General features: G+C 45.6%; 1 protein-coding gene across 3 annotated transcripts in view; it reads right to left on the reverse strand.

Moving 5' to 3' along the window:
- The window catches only part of BMP6 (bone morphogenetic protein 6), a 156,242-nt gene that overhangs the window by 32,151 nt on the left and 103,406 nt on the right, over positions 1-20,685 (reverse strand). The gene's annotated exons all lie outside the window — the stretch shown is intronic.

Here is a 20,685-nt window from a genome sequence, read left to right on the forward strand (position 1 = left end):
ATCCTTCTTGGAGGACATGCATGGTCTCCTCAGTCCCCCAGGCGTCTCTGATTGCTGCCCAGCTCGTGTTAAGCTTTCCCACCCAAATGTTTTATGCCCCTTCGGTCAATGCTATAGCATCTTCCTCAATCTTCCTATGAGACCTCAGCTACCAGTAACTGAAGTATGCTTGGAATGCCTCCTCTCTCCCCAAATCTGCCCACAACTGAATTTACACAGTGCATTTGCTAATGTCTCATATAGATGCAAGAAGTAAGTACAATTAAATCACTGCCTACAAGTGTTTGAAGACTACCATAGTAAAACAGTCCAGTATTCTTGCCTGGAGAATCCCATGGACAGAGGAGGCTGGTCGGCTACCGTCCATGGAGTCACAGAGTCCGACACGACTGAAGCAGCTTAGCACACGTGCAAGGGTTCCAATGAGCTTAGCCTTTCCTCCTTTAAGCTGCGTGAACTGGGCTCCTTAAACATCGGGGTGAGAGAGGGCTGAGCGGGGGATCCACTGCCTCCTACCTCTTCGGGAGCCCCTGCCTCTGGCTTCTCAAAGATGGTGCTGTGTGTGGAATCCAGTGAAGTAGTAACCAGGAGTGTGGACCACAGCGGGGAGCTCCCCAGGGGTTGTGAATTCCAGCTCCCCGTTATCTTACTCCAGTGATTCTGAGCAAGATGTTAGCCAAAGTTGCAGTTATCAGTTAAATGGGAAAAAATAACATTCCTGAAGATTGAAAGAGTCCGTACAAAACAGTCAATGGTAGAGAAGTGCTCGGTAAATGTTAATTGTAAGCTTCATCAGCTGGTGGTATTTGAGACTGTAGGTCCCCTGAGCTGGGTGTCGGTAGACCTACTCCTGAGTCTTCACACAGGGCCGATTAATGTTCCTCTAAATGAGCTTTTTAAATGGGAGAGTATAATACATTCTCTGGAAAGGAAGGTGAGTGAAATCCCAGTCTTGAATATCATCAGCCTTGGAGTTTGGCTACTGAATACAGAGCTGTGTTCTCTGAGGCAACAATTCCTAGAATTTTTCATTTCAAGGACCCCTGAAAACACTTCTTTTTTTTTTTTAACAGTAATGACCTTACACAAGGGCATCTCCTGTTTCTGTTTACCTTTTCTAAGGAAAATAGAGCAAATAAGACAATAAACTGCACCCTTTCGACGCTCTGATTTTATTTTTAAAGGTCCTTTTAACACCAAATTGAGTAGGAAGGACATAATTCAAGGATATACACAATCCTTGGAGTTGAATCAATTTAGCTTTATAGAACTCACTCTATTCTCTCTCCTTGCCTCAGACGAATACTAGTTGAAATTTCAGAGCAGCACCGGACCTCTGGCCAACAGACAGGGGCCACAGCAGGAAAGAATAAATGTTACTGGGTTAAGATTATAAATGTAAAAGTATAAATGTAAAATGTATAACATGCAAAAGTATGTTTATATATGTGAGTTTACAGAGGTAGTGAAGCATAATAACAAAGCACCAAGGAAACCAGCACCCAACTTAAAAACTGGAAGGAGATCAATATTTCTCTCCGAAGCCAACCCCCACCCTCCACTCAAAAGGAACCTCGGGTCAGAACAGTGTCTGGCAGTCCCTTGCCTTTTAAAAATGAACAGTTCCCCTCATATATGTGCATCAACAGATCGCAGAGTAGTTAGTTTTTCTTTTGCTCCTGAAGTCCTTCCTTTCAGAGACATGATGGGAATTTTACAGACACCCAGGGAAAATCTAGGCAAGACCACAGCTAAGCATGAAAGCTATCCAGGCAGGGGTGGGGGTTGGGGGGCGTGGTCTCCACTGCCCATTGGCTAGTGGTGTGCTGAGTTTCTATGGGAATGGCATTTTTCTTAAGATATGTTGGTGGGGATATGGAGAAAGTAAAACCCCTGTGCACTGCACTCCTGGTAGGAATGTAAAATGGTGCAACTGCTGTGGGAAAAAAATTATTCCTCAAAAAAAAAAAAAACAAACAGAATTATCATATGATTATCCAGGGATTCCACTTTGGGCTATGTGGGGACATCCAAAAGAATCAACAGGGAATCAACATCAGGGACTCCAACAGATGTTTGTACACCATGTTCATAGCAGCATTATTCACAACGGCCAAAAAAATAGGAACGAACCAATATCCACCATGGATGAAAGGATAAACAAAATGTGGTCCATACACACAATGGAGTACTATTCAGCCATGAGAGTAGACATTCTGAAACATGCTACCATAGGGATAAACCTTGAGGACATTTTGCTAAGTGAAATAAGACAGTACAAAGGGACAAATAGGGGTCCACTTATGTGAGATGCCCAGAGTAATCACTCCTTGCCAGGTGATTCAGTAGTATATAATCTGCCTGCAATGCAGGAGATGTGGGTTCCACCCCTGGGTCAGGAAGATCCCCGGAGAAGGAAATGCCAACCCGCTCCAGTCTTCTTGCCTGGAAAATCCCATGGACAGAGGAGCCTGGCAGGCTGCAGTCCACGGGGCCCCAAAAGAGTTGGACATGACTTAGCAATTAAAACAAACAAAGGATCATCAAATTCTTACAGATAGAAAGAAGAATGGTGGTTTCCAGGGTCTGGGTGTGTGACAAGTGAGTGTTTAATGGGGCCCGGGTTCAGCTGGGGAAGATCGAAAGGTTCTGGGGATGATGGTGGTTGATTGCTACACAACACTGTGGATGTCCTTAAAGTCATAGAGCATGTACAGGAAAATGGCTAAAGTGGTATAGTTTATGTTTTGTGTATATTACAATAAAGAAATTAAAAGTGAACATTTTCTTTCTTTCTTTTTTTTTGATCATGCAGCTTGCAGAATCTCAGTTCCCCAACCAGGGATTGAACTCTGCGACACAGCATTGAAGTGCCTAATCCTAACCCCTAGACTACCAGGGAACTCCCCACAAAAGTAGGCATTTTCTCACACAATCACAATGTATGATCACAGCTGAGTTAAAATAATTCTTCACTGTCCTCCTATACCAAGTCCATCATTAATTTCCTCAAATGCCTCAAAAACTGTCTTTCTACAGTGGATTTATTGAAATTAGGAGCTAAATAAGGTCCATTCCTCACACTTGGTTAAACTGCCTCTTGAGTCTCTTCTCAACTAGCAAACCAGGAATAGAAAGAACTCCGTGAATCCGATAAGGAGTCTGTGTAAAAGCCTACACTAACAACCATCTTCACGGTGATACACTGGAATCACTTCCTTTAAAACCAGGAAGAAGGGGAGGATGCTCATTTCGGTTTTGTGCTGGAGTCCAGCCCAGTGCTGCTGAAGCTACACAACAGGGAAGGAAGAGACATGTTACCAACTGTGGACCTTAAAAGAAAGTTCAGCAAACTGCCTCCTTGACCATCTCAGTGAGCTATAGCTGCTATAACAAAAACGCAACAGATCAGGCAGCTTAAACGGCAAACATATATTTCTCATAGTTCTGGAAACTGGAGATCAGGGTACCAGCAGGGCTGGTCTTGCTGAAGGTCCTGGCCCTTCCCAGTTAAGTCCTCACATAGCCTCCCTTGGTGCAAGCAGGCAGAGGGACAGACCGTGAGCTCTCATCTCTTATAAGGACACTAATTCTGTCCTGGGGCTCCACCCTCATGACCTCACATAGACCTAATTACCGTCCAAAGGCCCCACTTCCTAGTACTGTCTCACTGGGGATAAGGGTTTCTACAGTATAAATTCTGGGGACGCAAACACAGCCCATGACATTGACCTGACGGTGTCACATGGTATTCTGCTACCGTTCCAGTTTATGATTTGAAAATTTGACATTCGTGTTCCTACGTGACTCTGATGATGGTCTCATCTCATGATGTTGTTTGATTTCAAGTTATGCTTGCTCTTGGAATAAGCTGGAGAACATTCATTCTCTTTCAAGAAATGATCTCTTCCTGGAAAGTGTGGGAAGCTTATTGGTAGCATCTGATCCTGGTGTTTTCCTTTGGTGAACATTTTTAATTATTCATTTTCCTTTAAACATATCTTTCCTTTAAACAAGATATCTTTTTTCTTTCTTCAGGTCAGTGTGTATTTTCTAGAGGTTTGTCAATTTGAGTTTAATTTTTCAAATTTATTGCCAGAAAGTTTTCCAAAGTATTCTATTATTTAATCTCTGCAGACATTAAATAATAAATATTAAATAATATTGTTTATTTGTGGATTCTGTTTTTCTTGACTCATCTTACTGAAGGTTATTTTCTTTTTCTCACTACCTGCTTAACTTGATGATAAAGATATTTTAATGTAAGTATCTTCTGAATATCATCCCACAAAATCGGAATTATATTCACTAAAGTTGTCTAGAGAAAAATAAAGACATCAACTGCAAATATAAAAGAAGAAAGAGGGAGGGAAAAGATTGAAATAATCTATTTATATATTTAAGAGTATCACAAATTCATAACTCTCTCACTAACTGGACTCATTCAATGGTTAATTCATATGGCTTAGTTAACAGAATTACAATTGACCCTTGAAAAACTGGGGGGTTAATCCGAGTGTGACTTGTAGCTGGTGCTCCATAGTCTCAGTTTCTCCAAATCCTCAGCTTCAGCCAGCCATGCACTGTGTAGTGTGTAATATTTGCTACTGAAAAAAATCCCCATGTAAGTGGATCCACACAGTTTAAACCCCCATTGTTCAAGGTCAATCATACGTTCATTCCACAATAAATTCTACATTTTCCAAATGCTTAATGCTTCCACTTTAGACCAAACTTGAAAAACCGAAAACCCCTTTTTTAAAATCACCATTCCATTGACAACAATAATCATCTTTTCATGCTCTGGCACAAGTTGATTTCATTTTAGGTGACACAAAGTTCTAGCTAGTTTTCCATGAGTTGTAACAATGGTGGCCTTCTGACATTTCTGTGATAAGCTTCCAACCTTAAGTGGTCATAGAGACACTGAGCTAAACTCTCCAACTCAATTTTTAACCACAGCCCCATGACCCTTTACCCTCCGGGATTCACCAAATATTTCTAAGTATTTGTATTCATGTTCTCTGAACTGATGCTCCTATAAATAGAAATCAAGAAGAAGCTGTTTTCCTGGCTGTCATGCTCTATGTTCTAAATGACATTTTCCCCTTAAATTTCACTTAAAAAATTACAGATGGACAAGTGGTTGCAAAAATAGGGTACATTAAAAAAAAGGGAGAGAGGTCCCATGTAATACCCTGTATAACTAAGAACAACAACGAAACCAGGAAACTGACACTGGCAAGTTAGTATTGGAGCAAGTCTGTTGATTTCACCAGCTTTTACATGAACTTTTAGGGGATGTATGTATGTTATGATTCTATGACCACCACCAAAATCCAGATCAAGTCACCATAAAGGACATCCCAAGGCTGCCCTTGGATTCCAAATAAGTTTTAAAGATCAGACTCAGTACATATATTATAGAGAGCTCTAGGAGCAAAATTCGTGGCTACATATCATCATTAGCCATAAGGGTTAACCAAGTCACTTTTCATTTTAAAAACCTCATCTTAGAACTTCTCCCCCATTTGCCCCCCAGATACTCACATCACTTTAGACTGGGAAGATGTTCAGTAGTTATAACCATGCACATCTTACAGTAGAAACAAGACCCAGACCTCAGCCAACATGAGAGGGCACACTTGGGCTCCTGATAAACATAGGTCACAAGGACAGAGTTAAACTGAACAGTGGCAGCCTTATCAAGTCCTAAAGAGAGCAAAGAGCCACGTTTTTGCCTAAGAACTGCTATAAAGAAGCAGACTATGTTTAGTAAACACCAGTATACATAATATGCATTTTTTTCATAGATAAATTGGAGGTCTTCAGTCAAATCAAACAAATGTGATAGCCCAAAGAGAAAAATCAACTCTGCCACACCTCTGGTTTCAATGGCACAGCAATATTAGGTGGAATGTCCTCACTGGCTGAGGAGAGAAGTGAGTCTGTATTGATCGAATCAGACTCATCCTGTCTTCCTGGACGACCTGGCGTCTCAGGTCACTTTCACGTCCTTGTTCTTGCTGTGCTACAGCTCCACGACCACACGTGAGCTGTGCTTCCTTTGATTCTGCTGGGATGACACTGGACTTCAGTTTTCTTTGAGATGACTCTTACATGGATACTATATTAGCCCCTCTCATTCTAACTTGTGCATTTCTTTTTTAAATTTTGTTTATGTATCTAGCTATTTTCGGTGGCACTGGGCCTTTGCTGCCGCATGCGGGCTTTCTCTGGTTGCAGAGAGTGGGAGGCTGGGCTCGAGTTGCGGTGTGCGGGCTTCTCATCGTGGCGGCTTCTCTCATTTCAGCTCTCAGGGCCAGGAGTTGTGGCACAGAGGCTTGGCTGCTCTGCAGCATGTGGGATCTCCCCAGATCAAGGATCGAACCTGTGTCCCCTGCACTGCAAGGCAGACTCTTAACCACTGGGCCACCAAGGAAGCCCCTAACGCCTGCGCTTCTTAAAACTGCACATTTATGTCTTACCTCCTCATCTCTGGGCTGAATCATCTCTTCAGATCTATCTACAAGTTCACCAGTTCTCTCGAGTATTTAATGTATAGTTTAAACCATCTATTAAGTTTGACATTTAACGATTAAAAAAAAACTTTCCAATAGCTGTTGTCATGGTTGCTGCGTGGTCTACTTTGTCATTTTCGGTTGTCCTTTATCATTGTTATATAGTATACACGTTTCCTTTTTTTGTATTTCCTATATAGCCATCTTCCCTTTTCTAATTTGGTTTTTCTTTTCTAAAATGTGAAATCCTTGGGAGGGTTGAATCCTCGTTGTCTTCCCATCCTTCCAATGACTTTCCTTTTGCTGGTTTTACCTTCTCGGGGGTTTGGAAATTTTTAGGTAATTTTTTTTTAATTGAAATTCATCCCAAATGTTTAAACTGGAGTTGCTTTTATTTAAAAAAAAAAAAAAAAGTGTACATTCGCTTCTAAGAGGAACACGACCAAGCTAGAATCAGCGATCTCTTCTAGAAGCTTGGGGGGCCCTGGCTTCACTTGGGACCCTCTGGGACGACTCCCCCAGCTTGGCCTGGACCCCGAGCTGGTCTCGGGATCTGAGTGGTGCTGGTATTTGCACTCCCAGACACCCCGCTTTTATGTTTGTTTGCTCACGGTGACAAGCCCGAGGGAGCCCTCCACGATGTCCCAGAGTCCCTGACATTCTTGCCGGAGACATACTTGCCTCTGTTTATCCTGGCCCTGGTCATCTGTTAGCAGGAGGGCCTTACGAATGATCTAGCTTGCAACCCTTCCAGAATCTGGAGCCTTTATCTTTAGTGTCTGAAAAATAACATTTGGGACACATTCCTCTCCATTCCGAAAGACATTATAAAACTCGCCTGATGTTTGAAGCCTCTACCAACGCTACCATACACATCATCTCATCTGCTTCTCTGGAAAGTCTCAGTGGCCGGGCAGAGCACACGTGATCACCACAGCTATCAACAGGACTCACAGGCCGTGCAGAGGCTTCCCTACACAGCTCACTTTTAGGATCCCAGCCAGGGTTTTATGCTGATGGCTCCCACCGGTCATCTCCAGTCCACCGCTCTCCCTAAGGGTCCATGTCACCATCCAGCACCATCCCTCATGTACCTGAAGCCCCAACATGCACAAAAGGAAAGGCATCAATTCCCCAGTTAAGCTGCCCTGTGGCTTTACCTCTTGTCCGCCCAGCCAGACCCAACTGGCCGATCAATTACCGGCTCGTGTGGATCTCACCTTCTATGACTGCGCTGAAGCCACATGCAGCTGATGAAATGCAAAGTGACAAAAGTGAAAAACGCAGCTCCTCAGGCCCACCGGCTGCGTTAATAGTGTCCGGCGGCCACACTCAGCTGGCGGATACTGTGTCCAAAAGCAGGTCAGGGAACACGCCATCGTCACAGCTAGTTCTACGGGACGGCATGCTTTGGAGGTCTCTCTGACCACCACTGACCCACCTGCTCCTCCTCGACCACTGCCCCTTGTCCCAGTGTGGCTGCCAAGCTCCCCTGCTAGACCGTAAGCCTCTCAAAAGCAGGGTCCAGAACACATTCATCTTCATACCCCCGGAGAGCACAAGAATGTCCGTTGAATGAATGTAGGAGCAGGACTCAGGGCCGCTCCTTGCTCTCTCCTGGGCACCAGTGTCCCCAATGGGCAAAAGGAGCCAGGGCAAGTGTGGCGCCAGGCTTCACACTCCAGCCCCTGGGCCATCCTCCAGAATGTGCAATGACTAAGTCGTGTCCAACTCTAACCTAGAGGACCGACGACACATCTGTCCAGGTTAATTTTTTTTGAAGCCGCAGCACGCTGGACCCAGAACACCAATTTTCATATTGCTTTGCACTCAGTGTTCAGGACGTGAACTCCAAGCATGTTAAATTTTAAAGCGCAAAGGAAAGAAATTAATCGGCTCAAATTGCTTCAGTTACACTCAAGCCATATCACAAGGTCACCATGCGCAAGAAAGACAGAATGGATTTTTAATCCCATCCTGAATCCAGAGAAATAGACCTCTGACATTCTCTTTCTCTCGCTTTCATTCTTCTTTAAACTGAAGTGAAATTTGCATAATAAGATGAACCACTTCAAGGTGAATAATTCAGTGGCATTAGTACACTCACAGTATTGTGTGATCACCATCACTACCTGGTTCCAAAACATTTTCATCACCCCAAAAAGAAAACCCACACCCCTTAAGCAGCAGCTCCCACTCCCGCCACCCCAGATCCTGGCAACCACCAATCCATGCCCCACCTCTACAGATCCGCATGTTATAGATGCTGTGTAAGAATGGAGTCATACAACCCTTTGTGACTTGCTTCTTTCACTCAGCACAAGGTTTTCAAGGTTCATCGGTCATGTTAGAATGTATCAGTACTCCATTCCTTTTTGTGGCTGTATAATATTCCACTGCAAGCACATGCCACATTATGTTTATCTGTTCATCCGCTGGAGGGCAGGTGGGCTCCTTCTACCCTTTACCTGCTGTGAATAGCACTTGTAAGAATGTGACCGCACGTGGGTCTGAGTGCCTATTTTCTATCACACACCTCTTTCATTCTCTTTTGTTCTCCTTCTTCATCTCTCCTTTTCAGCCACAGAATCCCCAGAGTTAATGCTGGAGAAATTAATAATTACCTATTAGAGTTTAAACACAGCCTGTCCCCAGAACTCGGGGAATTAGTCAAGGACCCTCCTCAGGACCACGCTGGGCAGGACATCTGAGCAGAGAGAGGCCAGAGAATAACTGAGTGTGGAGTGAACACACACAGCCCTGTCTGTGCTCACAGGGGGCATGGGTTCGTATGTGTGCAAAGTAGGCTCGCAATAAATGTCTGCTGACTCTGGTTATAAAGGCAGTTAATCCAGGGGAGCTACAGGAGAGACCACAAGGAGGGAAGATAGATGTGCAGCATCGAGAGAAGAAAGGGGCACTTCAGAGGCCAACAAAGTGGGAGGAGTGACCGGAGACTGAAAATCAAGCTCTAAGGAGAGAGGAAGCTTCTCTCCAAAGCCATCCTGGGAAAGGTGAGAAGGGAGGGACCCTCGCCAAATGGCTATCATTTCCTCGTTTCAAAGTCAGGAGCCGAGAACACAGAAGAGAGCACAGAACCAACAGGCGAGGCTGTGAGACCCAGATGCAGCTTCCTTCTGGACTGTCAGCCACTGTTTTCAATCTGCTGCATCTACAGAGTGGCCTAAACTCTGGAAACTACTACTTCTTTTTCATGTACTGGAATATCAATAACTCACTTACTAGAGGGTATTACGCCTCTGTTTACCGATGTGGTGACACCCTGCATAGATGGAGAAGTAACTTCCATCCACAGGCAGACAGAATTCAGACCTCAGGCACAAAGATACTCAGACAATGCCCGTGCTGGGGGCTCAGTCATGCCGGACTCTTTGCCACTCCATGGACTGCAGCCACCAGGCTTCTCTGTCCAAGGGATTCTCCTGGCAAGGATGCTAGAGCAGGTTGCCATTTCCTTCTCCTGGGGATCTTCCTGACCCAGGGATCGAACTGAAGTTTCTTGAACCTCTCACATTGACAGGCAGGTTCTTTACCACTGAGCCATCTGGAAAGCAATGCCCAACAGGGATGCAAAGCACTAGAGGATACATCTTTTTTATTAAGACCCTGCCCATCAGGGATTTTCTTCACGTACACCCTTTCATGGCATATAAATCCCACCGTCTTCATCCCCTTCTGCAGAGACAGCAAGAGCATGAACAATCCACTGAACAGAAAATCAGTCCTTAAATAACAGAGAATTGAACTACACGGGGCCAGTTTCTCTCGTTGGGTGGCAGCTTAAATAAACACTAAATCCTGCCTTTATCCACAGTGGACTTCTGACCGTGACAATGGAGCTATTTGGTTTTGATGAAACATTCAAGTCTTAAAAGTTAAGAGTAACTGACAGGCCAGTTTCTCGCCCCGGTTCCCAGGGTGACCAGGGTTTCAGATTCCTGGTCAGTTACACTGCATCAGATGACCTGTTATTATCCACGGCCCAGCGTCGGGCGTGCCAAGCACAGGATCGGGAGAGAACTTTCTCAGGCTCCCATCCAAGCCCCAGGTGGTCTGACTGTGGGGGGCCACTGCACTCAACCGCCCCTTCACCCCAGTGACACCCAAACCCGCAGCCACAGAGGAAGAAAGCACAGGTGAGCTGGTACTGAGGGTGGAAAGCCCCTCCAGCGTGCACCCACAGGGTGGGGCATCTTGTTTTGTCACTTTCTGCATCCTGAGTGCCTGACCAGCACCTGCATGGCACAGGGGGCCAGTGAACCTTCTCTGCACGAGGGAACTACCCATGTGGAGGTGATGGGCCCCCACTGCCCAGGCACCGGCGGGCCTAGCCTGGCCGCTGCAAGGCCACAGCAGACACACGAACCCTTTCTGGTCAACCTAAAACGTGCAATTCTAACCCTCAGATGCGATCACAGCTGCCGTCTCCTAAACAAGGGAATGGAAAACCCCCCATGGAGTTCGAGGGGGTCCCCACAGCATGGCCGAGCCCTCTGAGCACAGGACACGGAAGAGGGCGGTTCCTTTCCTCACAAAGATAAAACCTCGATGGCCACATCCTCCCCAAAACACAACAAAACATTCTCCCGGGCTGCTGTCAGACCATCTCTTTCTCTTTCTGGGGGAAGCCCTCCTGGTCTCTCCTGAGCAACTGCGATGCCGATGTGTTTAGCCTTAATTGACTCCAAGATTTTATCAGCAATGCTTCCAACATTAAAACAATAGACACACTAAGGTTAAGCATTTGACTGTATGATTTGGAAGAAAAACAAAGCAGAAAACACCTATAAGAGGTTCAAAAGAGTGGGAAACACAGAGCTTTACTTCTGGCTCTCCTCTCCCTGTTCTGGGAAAAAAAAAAAAAAAATCATGCAACTCCTCGGTTAACCAGCGAATCCTTACCTGAATGACATAACTTCTCAGGCAGTTTTACTCATAAGAGTGAAACCGACTCCAACCTACTGCAGTAGTTCCCCAGAAATGATGACGACGATGGATAATATAAAGTCAGAAAGTCAGAAATGAGATGGGAAACACTCAAGTGCGACAGATGGGCGGTATGCACTCGTTCGTGTTTTTCATTTGGTTCTGATTTCCTCATTAACAAGTGGGGCAGGGAAAACATCTCTGGATGGAACTGGAAGCTCAGGTTCTCATCCCCTTTTCCTGGAGACCCCTCCCCAAAACCACCACCCTAGATGTGTTTGCCCGGCCGTAGTTTGTATGCAGCCTTGTCATTTCACCTCAGGGCTGAGTTTAGGAAAAACCATGCTGGAGGAGGAGATCCTCACCCAAGCATCAATCTGCGGGAAGGCAGGGGAAGGCAGAGGCGCAGCGCAGCGATGGCCAAAGGCTTCTCGGTAACCCTCCCTCCGTCTCCTAATTCAAAACATTATCCTTCGTGATTGGAGGACATTCTCTGCTGCGTTGATTCACTTTGCCTTCCTGAGAACACGACGCAGAGAGGCTCCCAGTGTAGAGTTACTGATCTGCCTCCAGATTAGGTCCAAGCTAAACCGCTCACTTCACATTTTGTTTTCCCTGAAGCACAGCAGGTCCACAGGGTTGGGGAGCCCATGGGGCGGGCGGTTCCCTTGGCCAAGTCACAAGATCTGGGTTCTCTCTGGATCTCAGATCACAGACCGAGGAGATGAGCTGGCCGCCTTGGGAGAAGTGGGCCCGAGCAAGAAGTGAGGAGGGCCACAGGGCTCAGGAGGAATCACCGACTGCACACGTCCCTGGAGTTCAGCTGGACGAGGGGCTGTGACTGACCTGGACCAAGTCCAGCCTCGCTCGGGCAGTGAGAGGATCCAAAGTTGTGGTTCACAGGACAAAACGAGACAGGAGAGAGGCAATGACTAGAAAGGAGGCTGCCTGGGGGTCCCCGGGGGCACCCCGCATACATCAGGAAGGATAGCGCTAACAAAGGAACCCAGCAGGCAGTCGTGGAGACTGGTTCCCATTTGACGGGCTGTTGCCCTGGACCCCCCGGTGGTCCCAGCACAGGAGGTGGGGCCCACATGCAGTGGGTGCCACCAGATGCTTAGCCTGGCTCACCCACATCAGTTTTCCCCTTACTTTTTCTCTTCCTGCCTGATATTGGCAAAAACCAGACAAACCAAGTCCAAAGGAAAGTATGAATGAGGACGGTTCAGTCCAGTCACTCAGTCATGTCCAACTCTGCGACCCCATGAACTGCAGCACGCCAGGCCTCCCTGTCCATCACCAACTCCCAGAGCTTGCTCAAGCTCATGTCCATTGAGTCGGTGATGCCATCCAACCATCTCATCCTCTGTTGTCCCCTTCTCCTACCACCTTCAATCTTTCCCAGCATCAGGGTCTCTTCTAATGAGTCAGTTCTTCTCATCAGGTGGCCAAAGTACTGGAGTTTCAGCTTCATCATCAGTTCTTTCAATGAATATTCAGGACTGGTCTCCTTTAGGATGCACTGGTTGGATCTCCTTGTAGTCCAAGGGACTCTCAAGAGTCTTCTCCAGCCCCATAGTTCAGAAGCATTGAACAGTATGAAAAGAATGAGGACAAGTCATGAGTAATTATTCAAACCACCCTAGATCATCAGGACCTTTCCCTCAAAACCTGCCACCAGAGCCTCCAGTGATCAGTGCAATTCATGGGCTGGGTTGTAACTTTTCTCTTTTTAGAGCCTTCAAATGCTCCATGGAGGCAGTGAGGAGCCTAGCACAAAATAAGCCATGAATGAAGTAACTTGCCCTCAGGTTAACCCAGGCTGACAAGGGCATTTCCACTGCCCCTCCAGGCGGTGACCAACCTGGTCCATTCTGATGATGAGAAAAGTCACTGGGAAGGTGGACACACGGAAAGGCCTTCACCACTCAGGAGGGCAAGAACAAGGGGCGGCCGGTGTGACACCAGCGTGGGAAGGGTTGACCTGGCTGGAAGAGACCCGGCAAGAAAGAGAAAAGGAAGCTGTCCCTTTATACCCCTTCGAGACCAGGAAGGAAGTCCACTCAACTGGGTTTGGAAACAGAGGTGGCCAGGGGGTCCCAAGGCTCCCTGAGTGTTCTGGAAGGATCTGCAGCCTCCGTGGCATGGCCTCAGTTCACAGACACCAGAGTCCGCTCCATCTCTGAAGTTCCCTTCGTCCTGCTCCTGGCTGGACGGCCTTGGGAGTGGGACTGTGCGTGCTACTCAGTCATGTCTGACTCTCATGACCCCATGGACTATAGCCCCTCAGGATCCTCTGTCCATGGGATTCTCCAGACAAGAATACTGGCGTGGACAGCCATCCCCTTCTCCCCTTCCTGACCCAGGGATTGAACCTGGGTCTCCTGCATTAGTGGGCAGATTTTTTTTTTTTTTTTACCACTGAGCCACTGGGGAAGCTCCATGAAAGGGACCAGGCAGGGTCAAAACGAGAAACCAGGACCAGAACTGCGGGGAGGAGGGCGACAGCAGGGTTAGGAATGACATTTCCTTCTCGTGGCCCTGCCTCAAACAAAATGCCGTGAGGGAAGGATGAAAAGGGACCTGAAAGACGAATCTATAAATAAGAGGCCACTGACCTACCGCTTGAGTTTGCCCAAGACTGAAGGGTTTTCTAGGACACGGACCTTTGAGGGCTAAAACCAGGATCAGCCCAGGCCAACATGGATGGCTGGTCATCATACTGCTTTGGGACATCTACTCCAGTCCACCTCAGACTCTAGAAGTTACCTGGATTAGACATCACATGTGTCTGCATGTGGCACACACATGTACTCACACACAATCACATGCACACGCCTTCTGGCTGCGCCTCTGCCCATGTACTCCACACCATAGCTGGTCCCTTTCCTTCCCTCATTTTATGCTCCAGCCACTTCTCACAATTCACTTTGTCATCATGAGCACTGTTTCTTCCTCTAATGACTCATGTTCTCAGGTCTTTCCCTAGTAAAACATTGCATATCCCTCTCTGAAACTGGAAAAGAGCGTCTTGCCAATTTCATGTGTTTATATTTTTTTATAAAAGGCAACATCGGCTCATTAAAAGGACCGCTTTTCCCCGGATTGTGACAGCCTTTTCCTTTTTACGATATTATCAACGTGTCTGCACATAACCTCTGACCCAGGTAGACCCTGACAGTTGCACATGACCCTGAATTTCACAAGCAGCTCCACTCCCTGTTCACTCTGAAGACAAGGGACACGGAGCCAAATTCCAGGAGCCAAAGCTCTGGGTCCAACCAGTCCATCCTAAAGGAAATCAGTCCTGAATATTCATTGGAAGGAATGATGCTGAAACTGAAACTCCAATACTTTGGCCACCTGATGTGAAGAACTGACTCACTGGAAAAGACCCTGATGCTGGGAAAGATTGAAGGCGGGAGGAGAAGGGGACAACAGAGGATGAGGTGGTTGCATGGCATCACCGACTCAATGGACATGAGTTTGAGTAAACTCCAGGAGCTGGTGATGGACAGGGAGGCCTGGCGTGCTGCAGTCCATGGGATCACAAAGAGTCGGACATGACTGAGCAACTGAACTGAACTGAAGCTCTGGGTGGCACCTCCTTGTTTGAAGAGAAGAAAGTCGGGGCTCCACGCCCACTGGGAGCACTTCCCTTTGGGGCTGGTCTATGACTGGTGTTTAATCATAGACAGTGTCCATGAGACAGGGAACCCTGAGAAGCTTCAGGTCACAGTGAAGACCAGTCATCAACAAAGCACAGCTCACATCAAGATGTCAGTGACCGCCCACAGCTGCTGGCAACTTTGGGGAAAAACTCCCCAAATCAGAATCAGAGGGGCTGATTCTGATTCACAAGTGATGGTAACAAGCTAAAGAACATGATCCTACAAGGAGTAAGAAAGAATCCAAAATCTCTTGTTTTTCCCCCAAATCCCCTTCATAAAATGTCCCCAAAGTATAAAACAAGCTTGATGCTGTCTCTCGTCTTACAAAAGCAACGTCTGGAACACTTTTTTATACTTCCACAGCCGTGAGATTAGGAAAACTGGACTAATTTGCACATATTTGCTTATTTTTGATCTTCGTGTTGCATAAATTCTGAGAAAAATCAGCAGAACAAAATAGTCTAGGCCACGGATTTGGTCTATTTCATGCTCTTAAAAGAAAATTCAAGGAAAGAGTCCAATTACAAATGTGTTAAACAAACAACGTGTGTGCATGGAGACGTGACCTAGCTGTGTTCACCTGTTGGGCCCGTAACGTGACCGACCGCCCATGACAGGCGGGACTGGCTGGTAAGTCACGGAGGGCACACGGCCTGACATCCCGGACTTCTGCTTCCGCACTTCTCAGCAGGATGATTCCCATAGCCCCTTCTTCCCAAGGCTGCATTGCTTTTTATTTTATTTTTAGCTGGAGGATAATGACTTTAGTGATGGTTTCTGCCCTACGTCGATGTGAAGCAGCCACAGGCACACACACGCTCCCTCCCTCTTAAACGTCCCTCCCCATCCCACCCCTCTGGGTCCCCAAAGGCTCTGGGTTCCCTGCCTCATTCAGCAACTTCCCACTGACCCTTTTACAAATGGTAATGTGTGTTTCAACATTACTCTGTCAACCAAAATGCTCCAGGTCTATCATGACAGGAGAGGGTGGGGAAGACCCAGGATTCAAGTCAGCTGAAGGTTCAGTAAAATCTTAAGAAACACTTCTAATTCAGCTTTAAAACACAAGGCAGGTTTTCTGCCTTAATAAACATACATTGCTCCCTTATGACTGGGGCTCCTGCATAACGTCTATATTATTAGCTCCTACTGAGAAATAAGGTCAGAAGAAAATAACGCCTGGTTGAAAGAATCTCGAAGACACAGCACACACCTCTTCCCCTTCACACACACACACACAAAATATAAGAATCAAATGAGCTCATTCACACATGTAAAGAGCACTCTGCAAATTGTCAAGTTCATGGGCAAGGCGTCATTTTAAATTAGACTGAATGCTTCCTTGGCCAAGGACCTGCCTAGAAGCTCATTTCTGCAGAGTGATAATCTTGGCTTTTTCTTTTTCTTTTTCTTCTAGTGAAGTATAGTTGGCTTACAATCCTGTTACTACAGCAAAATGATAAATATATGTGTGCTCAGCTGGTAAAGAATTGGCCTGCAATGTGGGAGACCCAGGTTCTATCCCTGGGTTGGAAAGATTCCCTGCAGAAGGGAAAAGCTACCCACTCCAGTATTCTGGCCTGGAGAATTTCATGGACTGTATAGTCCATGGGGTCACAAAGAGTTGGACACGACTGAATGGCTTTCACTTCAAATATATTTTATACATAGAGTCTTTTTCAGATTCTTTTCCCTCATATCAAAGGGAAAATATTGAGTATAGTTCCCTCTGCTATATAGTAGGACCTTGTTGGCTATCTGCTTTATACATAGTAGTGTAATGTTTATATTAATCCTGAGCTCCTAATTTATCCCTCCTCTTTTTCAATTTCACTTTCTTTCCTCCGTAGAGTTCAATATAATAGATAATACTGGTTAACTGAAGGATCTGCTCTTAGTCACTGAAGTATTACCACAATAAAAGACCAATCAGCTAATAACCAGTATTAGAAATAGTAGAGAAATAGTTTTTGCATTCTATAGAACTTTCCTCTGATATCATAGTGAGTTTTCTTTTTTTAACCTAATATATAACTCCTCTAGGAAAACTGGACATTAGGGGCAAACAGTAAAGCCAAAAACCACCACCAACAAAACAGACTATACTCTGATGTGCTAATGCCCTTTAATAAACACAACCAGTTCTTAAGAGTTTCATAAATTGGTCTACAATAAAGATCACCAGGCACAGAAAATATAATCTTTCCTAATTAGGCATTTTACTTTGGGCCAGAATCCAAAGTCATATACCAGTGGGAAACGCACAGGTTTCTGTAGTCAGACAGATCTGGGTTGAAATTCCAGCTCTACCACTTACCGATGTGTGACCTTGAAGAGTTATCTGACCTCTAAATTTCTTACTTCCCTTTAAAATGGGGAGGACATTTATTCTGGCGACAGTGGTGAGGACTCAGCTGAAGGACACAGGTGTCACACAAATGTTAACACTGTCCTCTTCCTCACCTTTTCCACTTATTCTTCCCCTCTTTGTTTTTTTAAAGAAATTTATTTTTAATTGGAGGATAATTGCTTTACAGTGCTGTGTTGGTTTCTGCCATACATCAGCATGAATCAGCCTCCCTTCTAACCTCCCACCCCGCTAGGTTGTCCCAGAGCACCGGGCTGAGCTCCCCGTGTTATATAGCAACTTCCCATTAGCTGTCTATTTTACATATGGTTATTCTTCCCTTCTTTTCTCTTCCTTTCTTAAAACACCCTTCAGGAAAACATATACACAAGCCCCTCGAGCATCCTACTAACTGATGACTTTGCAACCCAGAGGGCAGGATTTCTGTAGGCCCTCACTGTGGGAGATGTCTAAGGAAAAAGCACCCTCTCTCTCTTTCCACTCCAAATGTCTCAGATTCTGACTGCAGCCACCCGGCCGACAAACACAGCTTAAGCGACATTGATGCACAAATGATTAACAAATGCCCTGCCAACCATTAGGTTTGGGGCTTTGCTGGTAGCTCAGAAGGTAAAGAATCTGCTTGCAATGTAGGAGACCCGGGTTCGATCCCTGGGTCAGGAAGATCCCCTGGAGAAGGGAATGGCAACCCACTCTGGCACCCTTGCCTGGGAAATCCCATGGACAGAGGAGCCCGGGGGGCTACAGTCCACGGGGTTGCAAAGAGCTGGACACGACTAAGAGACTAACACTTTCACAGAACTACTATTTCTACGCTACTATGTTCTATTTCCTCTTATTCTATTTTTGGATAAATGGGTTGTGTTGGGAAATTCAGCAACCAGAGAGACAAAGGAAGATGCTGATACTAAGCACGGCTTTGTTGTGAAATGCTCATCATTAATTACAATGCAAATGAATTTAGCCATTTTCCTCCATTCTTAAAGACCTCACTATAGTACTATTTTATAAAATTTAATTTACAATTCAACTATATGACCATTCTCCAATCATGTTCACCTTTGAAACGCTTCACCGCTGTTTAATTTCAAACAAGACTATGGCATTGCTATTGTCATTATTCATTCTTAGCAGCAAAAGCAATAATAGCAGCATTTTACTGAATACCTATTAGGTGTCAAGCAGGGAGGGGCATCTGCAAATATCGAATTCATTTTTTGCAACTATGAAACAGTAACAGACTTTATTTTCTTGGGCTCCAAAATCATTGCAGATGGTGACTGCAGCCATGAAATTAAAAGATGCTTGCTCCTTGGAAGAAAAACCATGACAATCTTAGACAGTGTATTAAAAAGCAGAGACATGACTTTGCCGACAAAGGTCCATATAGTCAAAGCTATGGTTTTTCTAGTAGTCATGTACAGATGTGAGAGCTAGACCATAAAGAAATCGGAGTGCCTAAGAATTGATGCTTTTGAACTATGGTGTTGGAGAAGACTCTTGAGAGTCCCTTGGACTGCAAGGAGATCCAATCAGTCCATCCTAAAGGAAATCAGTCCTGAATATTCATTGGAAGGACTGATGCTGAAGCTCCAATACTTTGGCCACCTGACGTGAAGAGCCAAGTCACTGGAAAAGACCCTGATGCCAAGAAGGATTGAGGGCAGAAGGAAAAGCAGGCGACAGAAGATGAAATGGGGGCATGGCATCACTGACTCCATGGACATGAGTTTGAGCAAGCTCCGGGAGATAGTGAAGGACAGGGAAGCCTGGCGTGCTGCTATTCATAGAGTCACAAAGAGTTGGATACGACTTAGCAGTGGAACAGCAACAGCAGTATCATTCTAATTTACTGATGAGAAACCTGCCCAGATTCCCAAAGCTTCTCAGCATTCTCAGCAAAAGCCAGAATTTCGGTCCACATAAATTTTTTTAATCACAGTCCATGCTTTTAGCCTCTCTGCTATTCTGCATGCACACAGGTAGTTGCCACTCATCCAACATTATCCCCACATCCATCAATTATCAGTGTTTTGGTACCACAGCTTCCAGGAAGGACTGGGAGTAAAGGCTCTGATTACTTGGCCAGAGAATCCACGGGTGATCCCTTGATTAAATCCCAGGAGTTCTTGGTCTTATCAGGAGAGAAAAGACCCAAGAAAGGAAAGAACAAATCATATTACAATAGGTAACTTAGAAGCTTGGCATCACATAATCTGAGTATCTTGAAAAATATTTAAATGAGCTCATTTTACATCCCAAACAGGTTAACCAAGATGAGACACGTTGGTTCCTGCCAGCTGAGGGCACTAGGGGATCAAGTGGCATCCATGTGTCTCCATCCAATGGCCGGAGGAAAGAGATTAATGAGACAAAGATGGAGAGAGAAGCTCCCTGTAGTTGCCACTGAAGAATTCAGCCTGCATGTGTGCGTGCTCAATCATGTCCGACTTTGCAACTCCATGGACTAAAGTCCGTGAGGCTCCTCTGTCTGTGGGATACCAGGCAAGAATACCAGAGTGGGTTGCCATTCCCTCCTTCAGGGGACCTTCCCAACCCAGAGATCGAACCCACATCTCTTGTGTCTCCTGCATTGACAGGTGGATTCTCTACCACTGCGCCACCCTAAGCCACAAAGAATCCAGAGATGATGACAAAAGATAAGACCAAGAGGATATGTGTGCTTTATGTGAAAGGATAAAAAAAAAATCTGAAATAAAACTGAAGAACAGCAGAAGGTGGTGAAGGACAGAAAGAAATGAGCAACACAAGAAATATCTTAAGGACAAAAAAAAAAAAGTTAAGCATTTTTGGCCTTTGGCAGGGGTAGGCAAATGCCTAAATCTCCTAAATCCCCAGGACTGAAAATAGGAGGAGATATCAAGCCATGATTATATTACCTATCAAAAGGATTTTGCAGAGGTAGTTAAGGCTGCCCTGGTGGATCAGTTGGTAGAGAATCCATCTGTAATGCAAGAGACTGCCTACAATGCAGGAGATGCAGTTTTGATCTGTGGGTCAGGAGGATCCTCTGGAGAAGGAAATGACAACCAGCTCCAGTATTCTTGCCTGGGAAAATCCCATGAACAGTGGAACCTGGGGAACTACAGTCCATGGGGATGCAGAGTCAGACATGACTTGACTTAACCACCACTAATCAGTTGATTTAAAGTTAATG

The sequence above is a fragment of the Bos grunniens genome, chromosome 23 (assembly GCF_055505025.1).
Source record: "Bos grunniens cultivar Pamir isolate PY7600 chromosome 23, Bosgru_T2T1.0, whole genome shotgun sequence".
Lineage (NCBI taxonomy): Eukaryota > Metazoa > Chordata > Mammalia > Artiodactyla > Bovidae > Bos > Bos grunniens.